Below are 22,421 nucleotides of genomic sequence, written 5' to 3'. Positions count from 1 at the left end.
CCCCCGGGTTTATGACTAGGTTAAGCAACAGGGGAAATATGATTTTCAGACAGCTTTTTGGTTTTTAGTAGTGGGCATGCATATATAAACTGTAACCCCAAAGGACTCCTCTTTAAAAAATCAATATTTAGAAAAAAAACAGGAAGGGGAAAGGGACCAAAACGGGGGAAACGGGGCCCGCGTCAGTGCGGGGAAAAATTTTAGAGCCTCATTGTCCCAACACACTTCAGTTGAGTGAAAGGGGAAAATTTATATCTTAGCAAAAAAAAGCTGCAGTAAAACCCGGAAATATGAAGGGAAGCATAATCATGTTTCTAATCGTATAGGGGTTGTTTTTGTGTGGGGGAACGGAACGTGAGGTAAGGTCCCATGATGCGGAAAGGATTGGATTTTTGGGGTGCGGGGGGCTTTTGGGAAAGGGAACCCTAGGGGAACGATCTACACAAAATCAAAATACTTCGGAGAGAAAAGTGATACCAGGACAGAGAAAAAATAAAAATAGCCCCCAAACAGATTTGGAGAGCCTTACATAAAAAAATACTCTAACACAAGCATGCACAGATAAAAATTACTCACTAAAGTGAGGCAGGTGGCAGATCCAAGCTTTTAAAATTTAAGATTAGTAAAGGGTTTGCTTTTCCGGCTAAGGGTTTTGTGAGATCAAAAACCCTGGTGAACAGGCAAAAAAGGGGGCCCATAAATAAATTTTGGGGGTTTTAAATTGACCCCAGGGCCTGCGTTTAAAAGCTAACCCTTTTAAAAACATCTATTTTTTTATTTTTTTTTTTTTTTTTTCCGCAGTAAATTTTGGAAGAAAGCTTTCATTATTTACATCAAATCGTTTAGGTCACGACCAGGGGCATTTTTAAAAAGTGAAGTCCTAATGATCCTTTCCGGGTTCGCGGGAAAACCATAAATCATTTGGGAAACGAGGACTGGAAAAGGCCCGGGCCCATAGTAAAGGGCAAAGTTGGGCCCCTTTAACATTTTAACTTTTTTAAATAAAGTCATATTAGGGAAAAAGACCTTTATGAACGATAACCCCACGGGAAGACACGCGGGGGTTGGGTTTTATGTTTTGTAAAGCTGTGAATTTTTAAACAAAACATTTGTGTGTACGTTGAGTTTAAAACAAGAATGGCAGGGGGGAAATAAAACTACAGTAAAAAAAAAAGTAAGGAAGGTTGGTTCTTTACAAAACCCTTTGACTAATGGCCCTTTGTGGAAACCCAAAATAGCTCTTCTATGGCATTGGTGAAAATCTTTTTTTGAGTATATTGAAAAAAATCATTTTCTTTTTTTTTAAGAGTGAAACTACATTATTGTTTCTTCCTCCCTGCTTTAGAAATGCATAGTTTTTTTAAAAACTCATATTCTGAAAAGCCAGTGTGCTCTGATTGGCCAGCTACCCGGGTGTGTTGTGATTGGCAATAATAAAATTTTCGGAAATTTAAGCCTCTTAACATTTGTGATGCCTTGCCCGCCTGAGCCGAGACATAAACAAAAAACCCTTATAAACATGATATAAACATGTTTCTAGGATTTTTTAAAGGGGGCATATGATCAAAAAAGGACTTATTTTGTTTTTTGGTTAATAAAATATTTTATGGGTGTAAGGTTAAAAAAAAACAATATTTTTCCAAAATACTGTAGTTATTGTTTCTCCTCTATGCCCTGCCTTCTGAAATCTTGATTTTTACAAGGCTCATCGTTCTGGCGGTGTGTTGTTGGCCAGCTATCCGGGCTGTTGTGATTAAAAAATGCCTCAAGTGTGTAATGGAAATTTACCCCTCTTAACATATTGTGATGCCTTGTCCGGCCGGGTGATGAGACAAAAACAAAAAAACCCATTATAAATGATATAAACATGATTTCTAGTCATGTCTTCTTTAAAAAGGAAAAACAAATGTTTATTTTTTTCAGGGAAATACATCACACCCTCTCTTAAAAGTGCTTTAAATTAGTCTAATTTATTATTTATTTATTAAAAGTGAATTAATTTATTTCCTCATTATAAAAAAAATTACCTCTAAAAAAATGAATCATAATTTTAAAAAGAATTTTTTTATTTTTTATGGTTTAAAAAGGCCAAATATTCATTTAAAGGGGTTCCCCAAAAAAAAAAAATTAAATGTTATTTACCACCCTAAACCATCCTAGGTGTATATAGTTTCTTTTTTCAGGTAATTCAATCGGGGTTATATTAAACATTGTCCTGGTGCTTCAAGTTTATCATTGCAGTAAGAAGGTTTTTCTGTTCACGCCCAAAACCCACGAAAAAGCCAATCTGTAAAAAAAACGTGCCTCCGCGGCCTGGGGGGGTGAATAAAAAGGCCTCCTGTAGCGAATTCATGGGTTTTTAAAAAAAATATCAATTTTAAAACGTAATAAACACTTTTCTCACTTCATCTAACTGGTTTGTGGAAGTCGTTCCAGCAGAACACATAATACGCGTGTTGCGGATTAGGGGCAATGTGGAGAAAAACAAAAAAAAATCCCAGTCATGAATTAAAAATACAATTAAAAATACAAACCAAATTTGTAAAGAAAATGACAAGGTTTGATATAAAAGGGGAGAATAAAGTATAAGGCATTTTTGTTTTTGCCTGTAAAAAAATTTCGACTAGCATATCTCAGATTTGCAACCCCATAACATTCATCAACGGAATGGCTTCCGCCCTTACGTCACAGAAGTGAGGTAAAGTGTTTTTTACGTTTGAATTATGGAATTTTTTTTTACAAAAAAACATTGAATCCCCAGAAGGCCTTTATTCATGCAGCAGAGACATGAGGCATTTTTTTTATGGATGTGAGCTTTATTTAACTTGTTTTGGACTGTTAAAGAGAAACACCCACCCCTGCAATAATGGGGTAGGAATAGCCAGGACAAATTTTAACTCTGTTGGGTTCATCTGAAGAAGAAAATCATATTCTAGGATGGCTGAGGGTGAATAAAAACAGGCTAATTTTCTTTTTTTACGGGCATTAATTAAGAGAATTTCTGCTGGCAGCATAAATTAAGTCACAAACATATTTCAGGCCTCCTTACCAAAAAATCAACAGGAAGGGGGGTTTCCCAAAGCATTAGACTTGCAGTGTTGATGTCCGGTAATATGGTTTATTTTAAGCGCAATAATATACATATATCTGAGTGAACGAAAGAAGAAGCTTTTGTTAAGGATCATTAAGCACATGAGTAGGGTGTTTCCTTGCGTGCGAGTAATTACCTGTAACGGAAGCCTCTTATTGCTCAGGAGTGTGATGATATCGCATTCTTAAACATGAGCAGACCGGGGATGTAAGGCCTAGAGAGGAAGACTAAAAAGAAATCTAGCTATGCATGTCTAGCATACTATAGATATGGATTGCACTTTAAGGCTAATATGAATTGATCTTTATTCAAATTGTTTGAATTAAGATTTGCGATCACAGATTGGAAATAAGATTACACAGTGTGCTCTGCATAAAACTGCCCTGCTGTTTTACTACCTGGTATGGCTGGAAATGAAATTTGGAGTTACAACCAGGAAAGTGGATGGAGAGGCCTAGTCACAATAATCCTGACGCGAACCTGTATAGGATTCTACATCATAAGTGTGGATCAATAGGGAGTAAGTTCGAATCTTCTACGAATCACGAGAGCGAGACTGAGAGAGGGAAAAAACATGAACCTTCGAGGAAAAAAATTGTACAACATGGGAATGGTTCTTGCAATTCATTGTATATTATCATTTTGTGTATTCATCGGTGATCTTCAGAATGCCCAGGACCAGATGTTGTCTTTTCTCTCTCCGCACTTCAAAAAGCAAAGAAATAGACAAAGTTCATGTGGCAAAAAAAAAAACAAAACAACAAAAAAAACAAATGCCGCGCTGGCTCCCGCGCTAGTGCAGGTCTATACTGGCAAGGTGCATGTTGTAATGTTATGATTGAGTAAGGCTCTGGGACTTTGAGCATAATTTGTTTTTCTGTAACAAACTATAAAAAATAATTTCTATAAAAACACTGCTAATTGCCTTGACAGTGTCACAAATAGCTTTGCGTTTTATATTTAATTTGTTACATTAATAAGTTGAGATTTACAATAAATCATGTTCGGTCACCTTCTACTGCGCACAAAGCATGAATACTGCTCCACGAAACTTTTTTCCTCTTTCTTGCTCTGTGTACCTGTGATATTGTGGCTCCAGGATCTGGCCTATGCTTTCCCCCTTGTTTTAATTCATTATTGAATTATGTGCATAACAATGTGATTATCATGATTAATCCAGGAAATCATGTGATTATCATGATTCAAATTTTTAATCATTGGCCCAGCACTAAAAAAAAAAGGGCACTTTCTCACAGCTTCACACACTCTGACATTTCTTCAAGAGAAAGTTATCTTATGTATTCTGCATTTTTTTCCCAAGTTTTGAGATTTTAAACTAGAGATTTTAAAAAAGCAATTTTACTTTATTTATTTTATTTACTTTTTTAATACTGTGACAAAACAAGCTTCCATAGGAATCCCTATTTAGGATACTTTTTTAGGATTGGCTCCATATTGAGCTTATGATAATATTTTCAGTAGGGATTCAGTAGGATTTTTTCTGACTAGGAATAGAGTCAATTGAAAAAGTTCCTTCACACTCAAAAAGTATGTTTCATATGTTAAAATGTTCCGAATGCCATGTCGTGCATCAAGAGGAAAATTCTAAATGATGCTGGAGAACTCTTGAAATGAAGTTACCATAACTCAAAAACACATCTGCACCACAAGTTGTTACGCGAAAGCATTAGCCTGTTCGAGTACATCACTTAAATTTTACCAAGACCATCCCTGGTATTCCTCTCCTCTCTCCTGGAGGTCGTAAAGCTTGCATAATCAAGGAGAAAGGCTCCTGACCGTCTGCTTTGCATTTCTGTCACTTGGCAATTGTATAGGCAAGAACACCTGAGGGGGAAAGGCTGCAGAGGCTGGGTGAGACAGGGTCTTCGCTGGCAGTAATTTGACATTGGCGATAAGTGGAAACACAGTACTCATCCAGAGAACTGAAGAAAAATAAGGAGAAAAAAACAGATCGTTCCATCTAGCCTTGTTGCGGAGAAGTGATGGCTTTTACATTAGCACCTCTGGCTGGTTAACTTCCCAAGTGGTCACTTAAAGGTCTGAGCTAAATGCATCAGAAAAATTAGCCAGGCACAACTAGAAAGTTATCTTGTCAAGTTTGGTTAACCTCAATTAGGATCTCAGAGACAGGAAATAAAATAACCATCAATTAATGTGTTTGTGTGCAATGTTCTCTCCTTTCAGCGTGTTTCTTAAAGGGATACTCCACCCCAAAATGAAAATTTTGTCATTAATCACTTACCCCCATGTCGTTCCAAACCTGTTAAAGCTTTGTTCATCTTCAGAACACAATTTAAGATATTATGGATGAAAACCTGGAGGCTTGAGACTGTCAAGGTCCAGAAAAGTATGAAAAAGCATCGGCAGCACACTAGTCCATCTGCCATCAGTGGTTTCAAGCCGTAACATTATGAAAGTGGCAAGAATACTTTTTGCACACAAAGAAAACAAAATAAACGACTTTATTCAACAATTCCTCTCCTCTGGCTGTCTGACAGATACTTTTTATACTTTTCTGGACCGTGACGGATTTTTTTACGTGTGGGGCAGTCTATGGGGGGAGCAGTCTCAAGCCTACCGCAGTTTTCAATCGAAAATATCTTTAAAATTGTGTTCCGAAGACGAACAAAGCTTTTAGGTGTTTGAAACAACACAAGGGACGTAGTGAATAATGACAAAACTTTTCATTTTGGGATGGAGGATCCCTTTAAAGTGCGCTTCCTGGCTGTCCAGAGGGATAATTGAGAGGAGATAACATGATCAAGCATTTGACTGCTCAATGTAATCATAAGAGCTTGATTTTCACTGCCATTGTCAACCCCTTTACAAGGATTTTGGAACAATGCAAAGTGAGAATGACTGGTGGGACTTCAGCCAATTTCTGTCAAAAAGGACGTGCAATTAGGAATATGTTTTTTATAATAAAATAATAACATGAATAAAGATAATAATAATAATGATATAATTAATAATAATAAACTTCCACGTGACAGACACATGTGTGATTTAATTGAACTTGCCTATTTAACAAATGCCGGTCCCACTTTATTTTAGTGTGGGGCCTTAATTAACTACTATTACTTACATTAAAATTAATCATTAAAAAAAAAAACCCCAAAAAAAAAAAAAAAAAAAAAAAACACAAAAAAAAAAAAAAAACAAAAATACAATGCACTTATTGTGTATATACATGTGTGTTACATTGTAACTTATATTTTTAAAAAAATAGCCCATATGTACTATACATCTCTAATTCAGTTCCATAATTACATTTAATTATTACATGGTTGACCTATCCCTTAACAACCCTTAACCCACCATTAAAACCTACCCATACCACCAAAACGCTGTCCCTAAAACCTTACGCTGTATCCCAGTCTCAATAGCAGCACAAAAAGTGTTTTGCAATACAATATTTGAACACCATAAGTACCATTGTACTTATTTTTTTGATGTAGGTAGTATAGTAAGTTAAGTCCCAGCTAATATAAAGTGTGACCTAAATGCCTCTCTGTGTTAATCAAACGCTTTGACAATTAAATGCACTTAAACAATAGCACTCACGGGTTTAATTTACCACCCAAAGAACATTTAACACTGAGTCTGTCTGTTCACTGAAATCTGCATGAGCCTTTTTTTGTTGGAACACAGCTAGAGAAAGTAATGTAGGTGAATGCTGACCACAGCTGTCAATAAAGATTTCTGAAGCTAGATTGCCAGTGAATGAAAACTTAAAACTTAGATTTATTAGTCACAAAACTCGATTCGACGGCTTTAGAAACTTCAAAAATATCTGTACACAAGTCATATGGACTACTTGTCAAGAAGCTCCAAAAAGGATTTAAAAAAAAAAGCATCATACATCTGTGGTCAACATACGTTTTTATAGAAAAAGAGCAACATTGACATTCAGCCTAAACTTCTCATTTTGTGTTCCACAGGAGAATGCGTGAAGTTTGGAATGACAAGACAATGAGTAAATGATAACAGAGATGCTAATTTTTGGAGGAGAAGGGAAACCTGTCTCTTTAACGTGGCTAATCATTTAGTAATATTGGCAAGAGGCCGATAGATGGCTGCTGCAGCACATTGCACAGGGTATGACTAGGTAATAAGCCACAGGGAAATATGACTTCAGACATGACATTTTGTGTTTATTTAGTGTGGGGCATGCATATATAATACTGTAATCCAAAGGACTCCCTCATCTAAAACTCAATATTTAGACAAAACAGGTACGGAAAGGACCAAAACAAGGAAACTTGTGCAGCGTCAGTGCAGGGAAATATTAGAGCTCTCATTGCTCCCCAACACACTTCAGCTTGTATGTGAAAGTGGCCATGTTATATCTTAGCACATAAGCAGCCTGTCCAACCAGATATGCAGGGAAGCATATTCATCTCTAATGCGTATAGCGTGTATTTGTGTGTGGATACGGCACGTTGAGCGTAATGTGCATGCTGCGGCACAGGATTTGATGTTGATTGCCTGTGGGCGTTTAGAAATGTAACCCCTAGGGGAACGATCTACACATGATCCAAAATACATCGAGGAGATAAAGTGATACCAGGACAGAGAGAATTAATAATAGGCCACAACAGATTTGGAGAGCCTTACCATAAAATAAAATAGCTCTAAACACAAGCATGCACATGATATAATTACTCACTAAAGTGAGGCAGATGTGGCCAGATCCAAGCTCTTAATTTAAGCATTTAGTGAAGGTTGCTTGTTACCCAGTGCGCCATAATGATTCTGTGAGATCACCAGAGCGTGAACAGGTCATAAAAAGTGGGTCACATAAATAAACTTGTTGTGTAATTGAGTCCCATGGCCTGCGTTTTGAAAGCTAATTCTTTTTTCAAACATCCTATTTATTTATTTATTTATTTGTTTTTTTCCGTGCAGTGATTTTGAAGAAGCATCCATATTTACATCAATCGCTTTAGGGTCCGTACACACGGCATTCTTCAAAGTGAAGTACCTAATGAATCCTTCCTGTTTGCAGGCAACATGAATCACTCTGAAACTGAGATGACTGGCAAATGGCATGACCATAGTGAAGGCAACAGTTCGGCGTTAACAGTTTTCCCCACTTTTAAACTAAAGTCTAGTATTAGCGACTAAAGGACGCATTATGAACGTAAACGGGCCCAACTGACAGACCACGCTGTGTTTGGGTTTATGTGTGTAAAGCTGTGAATTTAAACACCACACTCTGTGTGTACTGTATGAGTTTTCAACAAGAATGGCAGGTGGGATAAACGTACAGTGAAAACAAAGTATTGCGACTTGTGACCAAGGGAAACATCTACCTCTGTGTGTATGATTTTCCTATGGGAAAGCAAAAACGTCTCACAACAATGACAAATCTGTTGCTGCAGGTTTGTAGTTTATTTGCGTGTGGGCCAACTGTAATCAATACAGCGATTCTACTGGATCGAGTTATTTGGGTTTATTTAGGGGTTCGTTTGTGTTGTTGCACTCATCATCTAGTTTTTGCTTAGTTTTCACTAAAGACATTCTTATCCCCATATTTTTATATCACTTTGCACCTCAGATGAACCATGCGTCCGAATATACAGTAACGACTTTGCTGTTTTTCCTAGTACCACACCTTTTGCCTGAAGTAACCAATGAGCGCCACCATTCTAACGTCTGGTCTCCATATGATAAAAAGAAATAAAAAGAAAAAGAATTAATTGTACTAAAACTTTTTCAATATAACCTAAATATAAAAACTGTTATGCAGGTTAAAGCTGTGCTTTTGGTCTTACCGTCCAGCTGCTTCATGTCATTTTCCCCCTTAATTACTGCAAAAAGACAGTCATTGCGACCACTGTAAAGTAAAAAAACTATGGCGCCATGTGCTTTTTAAATAGTTTTAACATTATATTAGTTTGTCTCAGAAAATGTGTAATTTAACTACAAACACACCAAAGAACAGAATGTACAGCTAGCATTGTTCCAATCAAGCGAAGGACTTTGGCGAACAACAGTAGCCTATGTGAAAATAGTGGTATGTCCAAATTCATAGTGTTCCATAAAACCCAATCTAGGCAGAAGGTACCTGGATGACTTACTTGTTCTTAAATGTGACCCTGGTCCACAAACACCAGCTTAAGTGCACGGAGAGTATTTGGCCAAAAAACAAAAAAAAAAAAAAAAAAAAAAACAAAAAAATGGTTAAAAAGTGATGATTTTTCTTTTTATGCCAAAAAATAGTTAGATATTAAGTAAGATCCTGTTCCGTTTAAGATATTTTGTAAATTTCCTACCGGTAAGTATGTCAAAACTTTTATTTATTTATTTATTTTTTATTTTTATTTTTTTGATTAGTAATTATGCATTGCCTAAGGACTTATTTTGGACAACTTTAAAGTTGATTGTCCTTATGACTAGTTTTGTGGTCCAGGGTCACAAATGTGCATCTGATGGACACTATTTTACAACCTTGAGACGGTTAAGAATTTGTGAATGGCAATGAAGCGACAACTGATACTGGTAGAAATCACATGACAACAGGTCATAGTACACAATGGGGAGTCATTTTCATTGTCCATCTAGCTAAAAAAATTGCATAAATAACTACGTTGAATAATTAAATAATAAATAACGGTTCCCTACACATTATTCAACTACACTAACTGACCAAAAGTCTGTGGATGTTTTAATAAATGTGTTTCACAAGGCTTATTAAGCGAGGTTCATATAAAAATGGCTTGGTCTGGTGTGGAAAAAATAGCCGAGACCTGAACCCCAGTTAAGACATTTGGGATAAATCAGCATAGAAAATTGTGCAAAATACCCAACCCGATCTCATGGTAAAGTATTTTATGGGGTGGTGATTTCATATGAATTTGTACAATGGAATTAGCCATCAATTCACCAAAACATAAAATACTTACAAATTGGGGGGGCCCCACAAGACAGTGTTGGCCAGATCCCAACACAAACAGATGCTCTGGTGTCCGAATGTGAGCAAACCCCCATAATATATAATCTATTGGAAATTCTTGTTTTCTCAGAAAGAACCAAATCACTCTCAGTGCCCCTGGTTTTAAAAAATGATCACATGAAATGTATTCACATATAGTATAGGTGTGCATAGCAAGATCAACACACGCTTGAGAAAACAGCTGAGACCTACTTCTAATTTAATCTCTTATATCACAAACTTATATTTTCCAAAAAATTTCCCCTAGTCCACATTAATGGGAAATAGATGGGGCTGAGAAATCATGTTGCCATGGCAATGGAAATGAAAACATCAAATATTGATGAAATGCAACAGGAAAATGGGGCTTCCTAGAGTTGGGCATATGTCTCATTTTGAGAGCATGATTGTTTGATTTCGTAGTTAGCAACTTGAACCAAATGAAGTATGTGTGGGTCGTGACCCATCCACAGCCGTCTACCAGGTTCTGTTTGAACCTGTAGGTGCAAAATAAGAAAAATATATTATTTTTCATTTATTCACTTAATATGTGCCTAGCTGGAGCTGCAGAAAAACAGTAGGTGAGGGGGTGCATGAAGCATAAAAATATATAGATGAAAATGACTGAATGGAAAGCAACAGTGGTACACATTCATGTATGAATTACATCCTAAATAGCTGTATAGCTGCATTCCTGTTTACATTATGAAACTGTAATCACTGAAAGAGAGAAACAGGGTGTAAAGGTTAAAGATCTGGGCTGTAAGCCTAAAAATGGATGGTTCCAACTGAGGGAATTACAGTGGGGATTTACAGGGATACCAACAATCAACTGACATATGATGAATCTCAATAATTTTTGTGAATCTTAAGGAACATGTTCACATCCAATGTTTTGTTTTCTTTTACAAGCACAAACTGATGTGTGAAATGAAGCCCCATGGCAAACATACATGCTGTGCAGAGTGATTGAGGTGCCACTCAATATGAATGCATATCTCATGTACACAGTTTTTTAATTGCGAAAAACAGTTGCATGATAAATTATGTGAACCCTTTGTCATAAAATGGTATTTGATCTTCAGCTAAGTCATAGCAATAGATTGAACACAATCTGCTCAAACCAATAACGCACAAACGACTATACATTTTCATGTATTTATTGAACCCGCTGTGTAAACGTTCAAAGTGCAGAGTGGAAAAAGAATGTGAATCACTAGGTTAGGGGCTTCATTGTTGCCTAAGGGCCCGGACAGCTTGTTATCACTGACACAATTAATTAATTAATTCCCAGTTTATTAGGAGAATATAAGCCCATCTGTCCTCCATTTCGAAACTCAAGAGAACTTGGGCGATGCAACAGCACAATGACTCAAAGCACAGGAGCAAATCAACAGCAGAATGGCTTTAACAGAAGAAAATACGCCACCTGATGTGGCTCAGTCAGAGTCCTGACCTCAATCCAAGTGAGATGTTTTGTCATGACCTCAAGAGAGCCACCAGGCTTTCCAAGAATATTGCTGACCTGAAAGGTCTGTGAAGAGGAATGGTGCAAAATCCCCTCCCAACTGTTGTGCAGATCTGATCCATAACTGAAAATGTTTGTGGAGGTTATTGTCACCGAAGGTTGGTCAAACTGTTATTAAATCCACTCTGCACTGTGTAAGTTTACAGTGCGCTCCTAAAAAAAACCTATAAAATATATATATATATATATATATATATATATATATATATATTTAAATACAGGTAATTTTTTAACCTGACTTTGTTTGTTATGACCAATCAGACCCAATTTATCCAAAACCCATGGGTTCACTTACTTGTTTTATGCAACTGAAATCAACATTATCAGCTTGTTATTCTGAGATATATAATTTGGGATATTTCAAAATAACATGCCTTATTAGTTTTTTAATCACAAACAGTGGTTTATAGCCATAGAAGTGCATTTTAATAACTGCTCTTTAATAAGTACATAGAAGAGAAAAGGATTCCCCATATAAGCTATGTAAACATCCATAGCATTAGCTGGCATTTAATTTCAGTCCATCAGAATATGGTCCCACCAGTCAAAAAAATATGCAAGTACAGGTAAGATGATCAGCCAATCAATGCAGCAAGTAAACAAACAATCACAATATCAAGATAAAGTTTACAGGAATAAGCATTAGGTGTACAATATATCTATATTCCACTGACACTTTCAATATATATATATTTCCTTAATTTGGCGTGAATATTCTTTTTTTTCACATTCAGTGGTCTGTAATGTAAACCCATGACAATGCTGGCTCTTTGTTGTCCATCTCATCAAGAAGAATCCATTATGTAATAACAAAGCAACAAACAGAGCTGGGCAGAAACATTCAAGAAACATTCGAGGTAATGCTGACTGACGTATTCAACAATACAAAGCCTCGAACATGATTAACTTCATTTTATGCACATATATAATTGAACACTACAGCAACTGTTTTGTGATACATTTTCATTTCTTTACAAGTATTTTTTTTTACGTTTCAATCTGTGCTACCAAACATACATGTATATAAAATATTTTTGCTTATTGTACAGTCAAACCAAGAAAAATATCATATTTTTTTCAATAACAATCAATCAGGCTTTACAAGTCTCTGTAGTTTAAGATTCAGTGTCATAACTGTATATAGTTATATAATACATAGTACAGTCTATAGTACTGTTTATACACTATATATACTCTATAGCGTATATAGTACAGTCCACCACTTGGCAATACCACAAAAAGAACTGATACACTTAATCCATAGGTTCAGATGTATGTTTAAGGCCATGAAATTCTACAGTCTCAAATTTCAAGAGAAACATCGATTGTTGTAAAGAGAGACAAAAAAAAGCATATACAAGGCTGCAACACTGAACAACAAAGTGTAATAATTCTCGAATAAGAACAAAACCGTGGACAATAACATCCAAAACCATTTAAGACACTGTAAAGTGAGCCCCTTTGTCCCTAAAAGGGCGTGTCATTTGACTTGACTCCGCCCTCACTCCTAGCCCAACCCCTCTCCCCGCCCACCTGGCGGAGGTGACTGTGGTGCTAGAGTGTTGTAATTTGAGTCAACTCAGAGTTTGAGTTACCTGTCCCTGGATTGGGTTGAGGCTCAGGGCTGACCAGGGGCAGCTCCATGCCTAGTCATGCGGGGTTACTGTTCCCATCAGCAGTCTTGCAGTTGTAGGCCACCTCGCGCGCGATGTTGCGCATGCGGCCCGACTGCTGCGCGTCAAACCCAAATGGTGAAGGGTGGCAGAACTCACGAAAGCAGCGCTTGAAGTTTTCGTCGAGGAATGCATAGAGGACGGGGTTCAGGCTGCTGTTGACGTAGCCCAGGGCGATGCAGAAGTGCATGAACACCACCGTCTGGACGCTGCCCAAGTTGAAGCCCAGCGACTGTGCCAGTGCCATGATCTGGATGGGCGTCCAACACACAACGAAGGCCGCGACTACCACAAGAACCATGCGCGTGATGCGCCGAAGGTTGCGATCCTTCTCCTTGGACCCCGATAGGATTCGGACGCTACGGAGGCGCTTCACCATGAGGCTGTAGCACACGCTGATGATCGCTACAGGAACCAGGAAGGAGAGCAGGAAAAACGCATGTCCCAAACACTGGGTCCCAATAACTGCGAGGATCCGGAGAACCAAGATGCACTCGATGCCTGTGTGGAATGAAAAATATGCATCACAATTAAATTCCTGAAATTAAATTGAATTTAATTTGGGGTAGCAAACAGGATGCAGAATTGTAATTCGAGTTTGAATGTAAACAAGTGGAATTACACTGAAATTTATTGAAAGGCATATAACTGTAACTTAACAGCAGAAAAAAAAGAAAAATGTTTGACAAGAAAACCTTGAATGCTGGCTTCACAAAGCCTTGGAAGCAAAAGGTGAAAAGACTGTGTTTTGAATAGACAGACAGCAGATAGATGGATCTCTATCTATCTATCAGATAGAAAATCTCTAAAATATTACAGTGTATTTCATCTAAAATTGATAAGTTAATAGTGCTCCTCATTAATATTGAGTTCTTACAGATTCAACATGCCCTTTTCAGAAAATGTTGTTTTTCACAGTTAATCATTTTCTCCTTGCCACTCCTCTTGACATTTTTGACAGCCTTCCTCTGAGAGCATTAAAAGCCTCTCCATTCCTGAGATGTGTGAATTCAGACTTACTGTGAGCTACATCAACACTCCCATGAAACAGCTTTCAATCATTAATGCCAAGAGGTGGTCTTTTACCCATCTTGGCTGAAAAGCATTACGGTTCTGTTGGCCAAAATTCTGAACTGTGGAATCTGGTCTAACATATGTATTTTATGTTAAAATAACTTTTACTTTTGACAGGAACTAGGCCTTATGTTTTCTAAAAGATAACAAAAAAAAAGATTTCTAAAAGATTTCTAAAACATTACAAATTTATATAACAGTGTACACTTACATAACATTTTAGGGCATGAAAAAAATCAGTGTTTAAAAATCAGTGAAAATCAGTGAGGTCTGGGGTGGGGTTTTGGAGGGATAAACACTGTTAAATTATACCATATTTATTGCTTTATAAGTTGTTCATATTTCACTATATAGGTTAAGGGTGGTTGGGTGGATAATTTTATCATTTGTTAATGATTTATACAACAATACTTATTACTGTTACAGTTTTCATTAATAAGCATTGCTATGATGATAGCTTTGTCTAGTGCTCTTATGAATGTTTTTTAGCATGGCTTGGTGAAAATGTAACAGCTATTCTGAATGAAATAGCACAGACTTCTTCATAGTCAGTGTTTGCATATTTAATTTAATTCTGTATTCTACTTGTTCTACAGATCTCTGTATTAGTGTTAAATTATACTGTTTTTGATAGCGTCGATGGGACCTAGTCAGCAATAACCTGTTCAAGGTTGTTAACCTTTTCAACTCATTTAATTTTTACATAATCATAAATAAACTTTTCAATATATCATATTTGAGTTTCTCAAGTGGAAGTAAATGATATATATATATATATATATGTATATATATATATATATATATATATATATATATATATATTTTTATATCATAGGTGAGTTTCTCAAGTGGAAGTAATATAGATATTTGAGACAACCACATTTTAAAAAGAGGGTACCTGAGGAGATGACCACAGTAACAATATACATTTCTTTGCCAGATAAACCAAAATTAGAAACAGTTGTTTGGTGTGGAAGTCAAACACAGTCTCCACTCCACTATATAACAAATACAATTCCAGAGAAAATCAAAATTTCTACTTAAAAAGCCTTTGTAAAAAAAGATGTACTTTAGTCCAAAAAGAAAAGATTTTGTCACAATACCAGAAGCAGGGAAGGAACGTTCCTTTGTGTTTTTTTGGCAATTAAAACAAAGATTTTGAGTTTCTGTAAATCTTTTGAGTTTCTGTAAATCTTTTTTAAACGTAAAGGTGTAAGGTAAAACTCTGTTAATGAATTTATAATTGAGTTTGTGAATCCCCAATGAAGTACATTTAGAGAACAAATTGTTACATATGACAAATTGTTACTCCTACCGTTATTCCAAAAAAGTGTTGACATTGCCTTATGGATTCAGCCAGTGGTTCAATTACGAGGGAGAAGAGCAGGGGTGAAAGAGGGTACCCCTGTCTCGTACTTCTTTCTATGCCAAAGGTTTTGAGATCAAAACCATTCCTAGTCACTGTAGCTCGAGAACTAGTATAAAGCAATTTTATCAGATCAATGAATTTGGGGACCTAGATTAAATTTCTTGAGGTCCATGGGTTTTTTGATTACTGTCAGTTTTGTGCCCAAAAATGCAGTGTTGTTAGATATTGCTATGAAAACAAATAAAAACTGAAAAATAAATAATTATGACATTATGTTTTTTAATCGTATATTGGACCATTTTTCAGATCAGCAAAAAGTATTTTTAGGTAGGTCAAACGGTAGTATTCAGGTAGTTAAATTTACAAAAGTTATTCTGTTCAGAGCAGTGAGTGGTTTTGCAATTTACAAAAGTTATTCTGTTCAGAGCAGTGAGTGGTTTTGCTATGTTATTTTATTAACATTAATGACACAGACAGCAGAAGGTTTGTTAGGCCGATGTCACTTTAAGACCTGCACGCATCCCGTATACTGTTACACATGTAACACATAACTGATTGTGTTTACATGAATACTGATTGAGATTTTAAGAATTGTGTTTGTCTGTTTAAGCACAAGAATGTGCAAAAGAGAACTAAATTCTATGTCCACGGATGTACCGAATTGCTTGAATATTTTAAATGGCAAGACTCAAAAACTTGTGCAAATGATAAACTAGCATCATCAATCCATGATAGTTAAATTTTGCTAATCAGCGAGGCACATCCATGCTATACTGTGGGGCGGTCCATACGGATCATGGATCAAATAAAATCTGCTACATCCCTTAACTGATACAAAAAATCAATCAATCAATCAATCAATCAATCTTTAAATCACTGATACAAAAACTGTACATCATTTTATTATTAACCCATTTTTTATGATGACCTTGTTTGAATATTTATCTGCACCCCACAATGTAATCCTAGAAAGTATATCCTCTGTCAATCCTGCTTGCAAAGTGACAGTCTGTAAGTTATGAGGGGATTTTCATCATAATAGTCTAAAGTTTCTTCCCCATCACATCTGCACACAAGTGGCAATCTGCAGTCGCTGCAGAGAACATATTCTTCCATACATAACCTTTTTTTTTTTTTTTTTTTTTTTTTTTTACAAAAGTCAATCATATCACAGGCATTTCAAAATTGCTTTGTATTCTTTTCATCCAAAACCAGTCATTCAAATCACATCAGTAAAACAGCAGGATTTTGACAAGCAAAAATCTCCATGCGACTGGTAGAAACATAAATATATTTTTGCAAACTGGTTGGCATTATATGTGCAAATGACTGAATTACATGCAAACCATGCAACTGTCTGCAATGTTTATTTAATTATACAGTCTCACAAGTATTAAATATGTAATTCTAATTCATTATGTTGTGACCAAGCAACTCCCGCAGAATCGAGAGCTTTCACAGTGATTTACGAATCATTGTTGCAAGTCCGGCTTGTTTGTTTGAAAGCTATTTTGAGATGGAACATGGCTTTAAACAGCTACACTGCTGGACATTTGTTTACAGACATTCATCCACGTCCCTGTACCTCTGATTCTCTGTCATCCTCCTTCCCTCTGCTTCTGTCTGTCTTTCCCTGCAGTGTCAAAGGCAGCAGAACACAACTTGCATGAAGTGATGAATAAATAAATATGTTGCAGCCTGGCAGTAGAGGAGAGGAGAGAGAGTGTTACGAAAGAAAGCTGTCTGAACATTCTGCTGGGAGGAACACTGAGTACTGCGTGTCCAAAGAGTTTGAGTTATTTTCATTAAACTCTATATACAGTAAATTACACTGGTGTTCATTGAACCTATTTAGGGGGGCTTCTGCTACCTGTCTTTCATCTCAGCCCCACAAGGATCTGCAATGAATTCAGCTGTCCGCAACCTTTAAAAATCTCTGATTATGTGATTATGTGATTTTCCTTATCGCTTGGTGAACAGAGGTGCAACGGTACATTAGGCTATTTACACTTTTCATCGCTCTGCCACTGTCTAGAAGAAAACATAATACTTAAAACAATTAACTTTTTTAGTGTCATCCAAACAACAACAACAGCAAGCATAGGTAATGATAAGAAATGTGTCTTGAGCCGCTAATCAACATATTAGAATGATTTCTGAAGGTTAATGTGACACTTAAGCATAGGGTAGTGATGCCGAAAAAATCAGCTATGCTAAAAAAAGAAACCTTTTTTTTTATTTATTGTAATAATATCGGTAACACTTTGCTTTGATAGTGACATTCTGCTCAGTATAAGTAACTTTGTTACTACATGTACACTACCAGTCATTTGAGTATAAGTAGACTGTCTGCTCTGCTAACAATTGTAATGGTTCCAAGTAGCGATGCACCAATCCGATACTCAGTATCGGTATCGGCTCCGATACTTGCATTTTCTGACGGATCGGGTATCTATCAGATGAGGATGATACAAATCTGATATTCTGCGTATATTATTCTGTGTTATTGTTAAGCTCCATTAAATGCACAAAAACATTATAAAGCAACAAAGTTTTTGTGCACTATATTTCATGTGTTATGAAGCCGTTCATTAGTTTAATGTGTGGTTCAGATAAAGTCATTAAATTCAAGTTCATGTAAACTTTCGCTGCAGCTGTCTGACATCCTCCATTCAGCATTCAAACTGTGTGTTGTGTTCGTTTACAACAGTCAAAACAATGAAACTCTCTCCAAGAGTGCAGTTACTGAAGTTTAAAACTGTTAAAAGAAAAGGCTCAATAAACTATCGCATAGATATAATATTAATATGCATTAGTATCTCTTCTCTTTGTGCTTTAAACTTTTCGCTTTGTGACTCCATGTTGCTTCAAGCGCATTATTCTGCGCAGGGGATGCACATAAACGTTTTGTGGCACTCTGGATTGGGGCCTTTCATATCATAATAATTTTGCGCAATGAAAGTTTATTAATAGCCTTTCTTGTTCTGTCCCTACCTATCATATGTTGCTGCCACCATTACTTTGTTAATACATTTAAAAGAAACCTATTTTAATTTATAGTATATACAAACAATACATAACAGCATGTAACATTTTACCAGATTTAGGTCCTACACTTATATTTGTTCCACACTAAATAATGTTATTTTCACTAAATGTTTAGATTTTATAAATTATTGTGGCACTCATGATTTTTCTAGAATAAATTTTGCTGCTGAATTATCTACTAATCTTGTTTATAGTAGTATTTTTTTGTGATTTATATAATGATTTTATATTTTTCATTTGTCATTTTTCTTTAAAATGAAGTTGTCTATATTTAGTAGATTAACACACAGAACAGAGATGATCAGGTCACCACACTGAGACATAGAAATTATACGTTGATAAAAAAAAATAAAAATAAAAAAAAACACCTGTGCCCCGATAGTCCGATTTTTTTGTTGTTGGATAGAATCGGTTCTGAGAAAAAAAAAAAAAAAAGGTATAGCTTCATCCCTTCCTAGGCAGACATTTTTAAATGTATACTTTATATAAAGCAACTGTTTTAATGTAAAATTTACCTCAAACTCATCTGCATGTAAATACTGTGTCCTGTTTCTAAAGTGCTGCTTTAGTGGTGATTATTTCACAGAGAGGAAACTCGAGATCAGAGAAGGCTTTTCAACACAATACAGCTAAATGGGCTTATCCACTATTCTTCAGGATCTTTTAGGTTCATGAATAATGTATTATGAAAGAGAGGAGGGTGTTAAAGAGATGTCGCAGAGGGCACAGCAGAGATTCAGGACAACTACATAAATACAAATGAGTGGACATAAATAGAACAATGGGTAGCAGGTCACAAAATATGTGAAGTATATATTAAATAATTTTAAAAAGGCTACAGTTTTTTTTAAGAAATTTTTCCTTGACATTATTCTCTACAAAAATATTTTTTTTTAAACTGTAAATCATAGTAGTGTTTTATTTACATTTTTTATATGTGACAGACATTTTTTTTCCCCATGAGATTTACTTTTTCACACACAAACACACTCAAAATGCATTGCACACGCACATACTGAATACACACTCACATTTATATACTTAATAAAAAAGCGAGCTCAGCATGGTGTTAAACCTGTTTCCCGCTAATACAATTAATGTAGCAAGGTACTTTCATGCTCTTTTCAACTAAAAAGAAACCTCATTCAATTAGGAAATGTTTATTATTATCAAGAGCTTTAAAGCCACAGGGAGGAAAGGTCTTTCTGGGTCACCCATGGTTCTGCTTTCAGAGCAGTGTGCAGAGCAATTACTGTAACCTCAATGGATCCAATAACAGCAAAATGATTAACACTGTAATGCTTTGGATGTGCTTTTTAAAGCCTCTTAACAGCACATGTATTGTTGACAAACAAACACCACACACATATACAGTCATATTACGATTCCCCTGTAGGTCTCAGGTGTTGCAATTTGTTATTTGGCATGATGGTGCATCCTGTGATAGTAAAACGTCTGCTCCCAACTGAATGCAGCATAAATATTTAATATGCACTGACTGGCCTGTGTGCTGCTGTGATTATACTCACATTTTCTGCAGTTGAGGGAACCTTTTACATTAAAGTCGACAGGAAATAGCTTTTACAACCTGTTTTACTCTCATAATTTGACACACTACTGGTCAAATGTTATTTTTTTAAGAAGTATTTTTTGTTCACTAGGGCTGCATTTATTTGATTAAAAATATAGTGTAAACAGTAAAATTGTGAAATATTGTTACAATTTAAAATAAATGTTTTCTATTTTAATATATATTTTTAAATGTAATATATTCCTGTGATGCAAAGCTGAATTTTCAGCATTATTACTGTAGTCTTCGTCACATGCTACTTCTAATATGCTTTTTATTTCAAAATTCAAACTTAATAAAAATAATAATAATAATATGCCAGAACTGTGAGATATGAACTCAGAATTTATTTTTTAGCAATTCTGAGTTTATATTTCACAATTCTGACTGATTTAAAAAACTGAATTGCGAGAAAAAGTATAACATTTTGAGATAAAAAGCTGCAACAACACTTTTTTTAAGTATATCAAGAGTGTTTGTTGCCTAATGTTTTTTTTTTTCTTTTTTTCTGCAAAACAGGATGCAGTACATAGAATAAAGACAGAAAGTGTCAAGTAAAAAAAATGGGGAAAGAAAGAACGAAAGAAAGAAAGAAAGAAAGAAAGAAAGAAAGAAAGAAAGAAAGAAAGAAGAAATACATTTATTCAGCATTATAAAAAAGAAATTATCCCAAACATGACAGTGATTGTATCTTTGATCAAATAAATGCAGCCTTGGTGAGCACAAGAGCCCTCTTTTAAAAACATTAAAAAAGAAATTATCCCAAACATGACAGTGATGCATTTCCAAATGGAAATTGGATATTCAATGAAAATTATAACAGCACTTACTTTTTGTGCAGGAATAATGGTGCCGTTATGAATCTCAAATAAAATAGTTGCATAGGATATTAAGCAAAATCACAAGAAAGAAAATAAAGAAAAGAACAAATTAAATAGGGTCATGACTGTAGACACACACTCACCATTGTCATTCTCCACATCTCCAAGTACCATAGCCGGGACCCCTATGGCTGAAGCCAAGACCCACACGCAGATATTGACCACCTTGGCCTTGTGGGGTGTCCGCATGTCCAGGGCTTTCACCGGGTGGCACACGGCCACGTATCGATCCATGCTCATCACAGTCAAGGTGAACACACTGGTGAACATGTTATAGTAGTCGATGGAGACGACCGCCTTGCACAGGGCATTGCCAAAGGGCCAGAAACCAAGGAACACATCCGTGCCTTGGAAGGGAACGCGGCCAAAAACCAGTGCATCAGCCAGTCCAAGGTTAAATATATAAATGTTGGTAGCTGTCTTCATCTTGGTATATCTGTGAAAGTGACAGAGAAGGAGACAGCAAAAAAGAGAATGAAAATCTAAATCAGGATGAACAGCTAAACACATTTATCCTGACAAAGTCTGTATTTGTAAGGAAACAGATCAGTTGTCGCTCCCCTGGGCCCTCCGCAACAATGGCATTAAAATGACATTTCACATCAAATCCGCTTCACTTTTTAATGGTTTGTCGGCAATCTCTTGTTTTATTTGAAAGCTAGAACCTGTGATCCCCACTGCGGAAATGCACCAAGATTCATAAACAATTACAAATATGAACAGAACACTGCCATGACAACGCATGAAAAGCAGGAATTATTTGGTTGGCAGCTGTTTTATGATGTTTGAGAAAGGTTGATAACAGCTGCTGTTTTGTACTAACAATCCTATCATTCACCACAGCTCCAACTCCACCTCCACTTAGGATCTTACAAAAACATGGTGAAACAAAATCTCCTTCACAGGGAGTTCGACTGACAGGTAATCTGATCAATCATAACACCAAATCCAAGAAGAAAAAATCAGACCGAAGAGTAGATTATCGGTGAACTTTGAAAAATAGTTGGAATTGATGTCGTTCCGCACTTGAAACAAGTGATGCTCATTCATATTTATTTTAACTAGAAAAAAGATGATCGGTTCATGTGCCATTTGAACTGAGGTGCTGCCATGATCTGTCACAACAAAATAAAGAGCCACAAAACTGTATTTTTTATTTGAATTTTGTAAAAAAAAGTGGAGACTTTGTTTCGTGTCTTGTTTGTTGGTACATTTTAAGTTTCCTCTTT

At 36.0% G+C, this 22,421-nt stretch overlaps 1 pseudogene; it reads right to left on the bottom strand.

Annotated features, from left to right (window-relative positions):
* Positions 1–13,109: 13,109 nt before the first annotated feature.
* The window catches only part of LOC109063094, a 42,439-nt pseudogene continuing 33,127 nt past the window's right edge, over positions 13,110–22,421 (bottom strand).

Source organism: Cyprinus carpio, chromosome B23 (genome assembly GCF_018340385.1).
Source record: "Cyprinus carpio isolate SPL01 chromosome B23, ASM1834038v1, whole genome shotgun sequence".
NCBI classification, from domain to species: Eukaryota; Metazoa; Chordata; class Actinopteri; order Cypriniformes; family Cyprinidae; genus Cyprinus; species Cyprinus carpio.
This window is presented reverse-complemented; position numbering and strand designations above follow the sequence as displayed.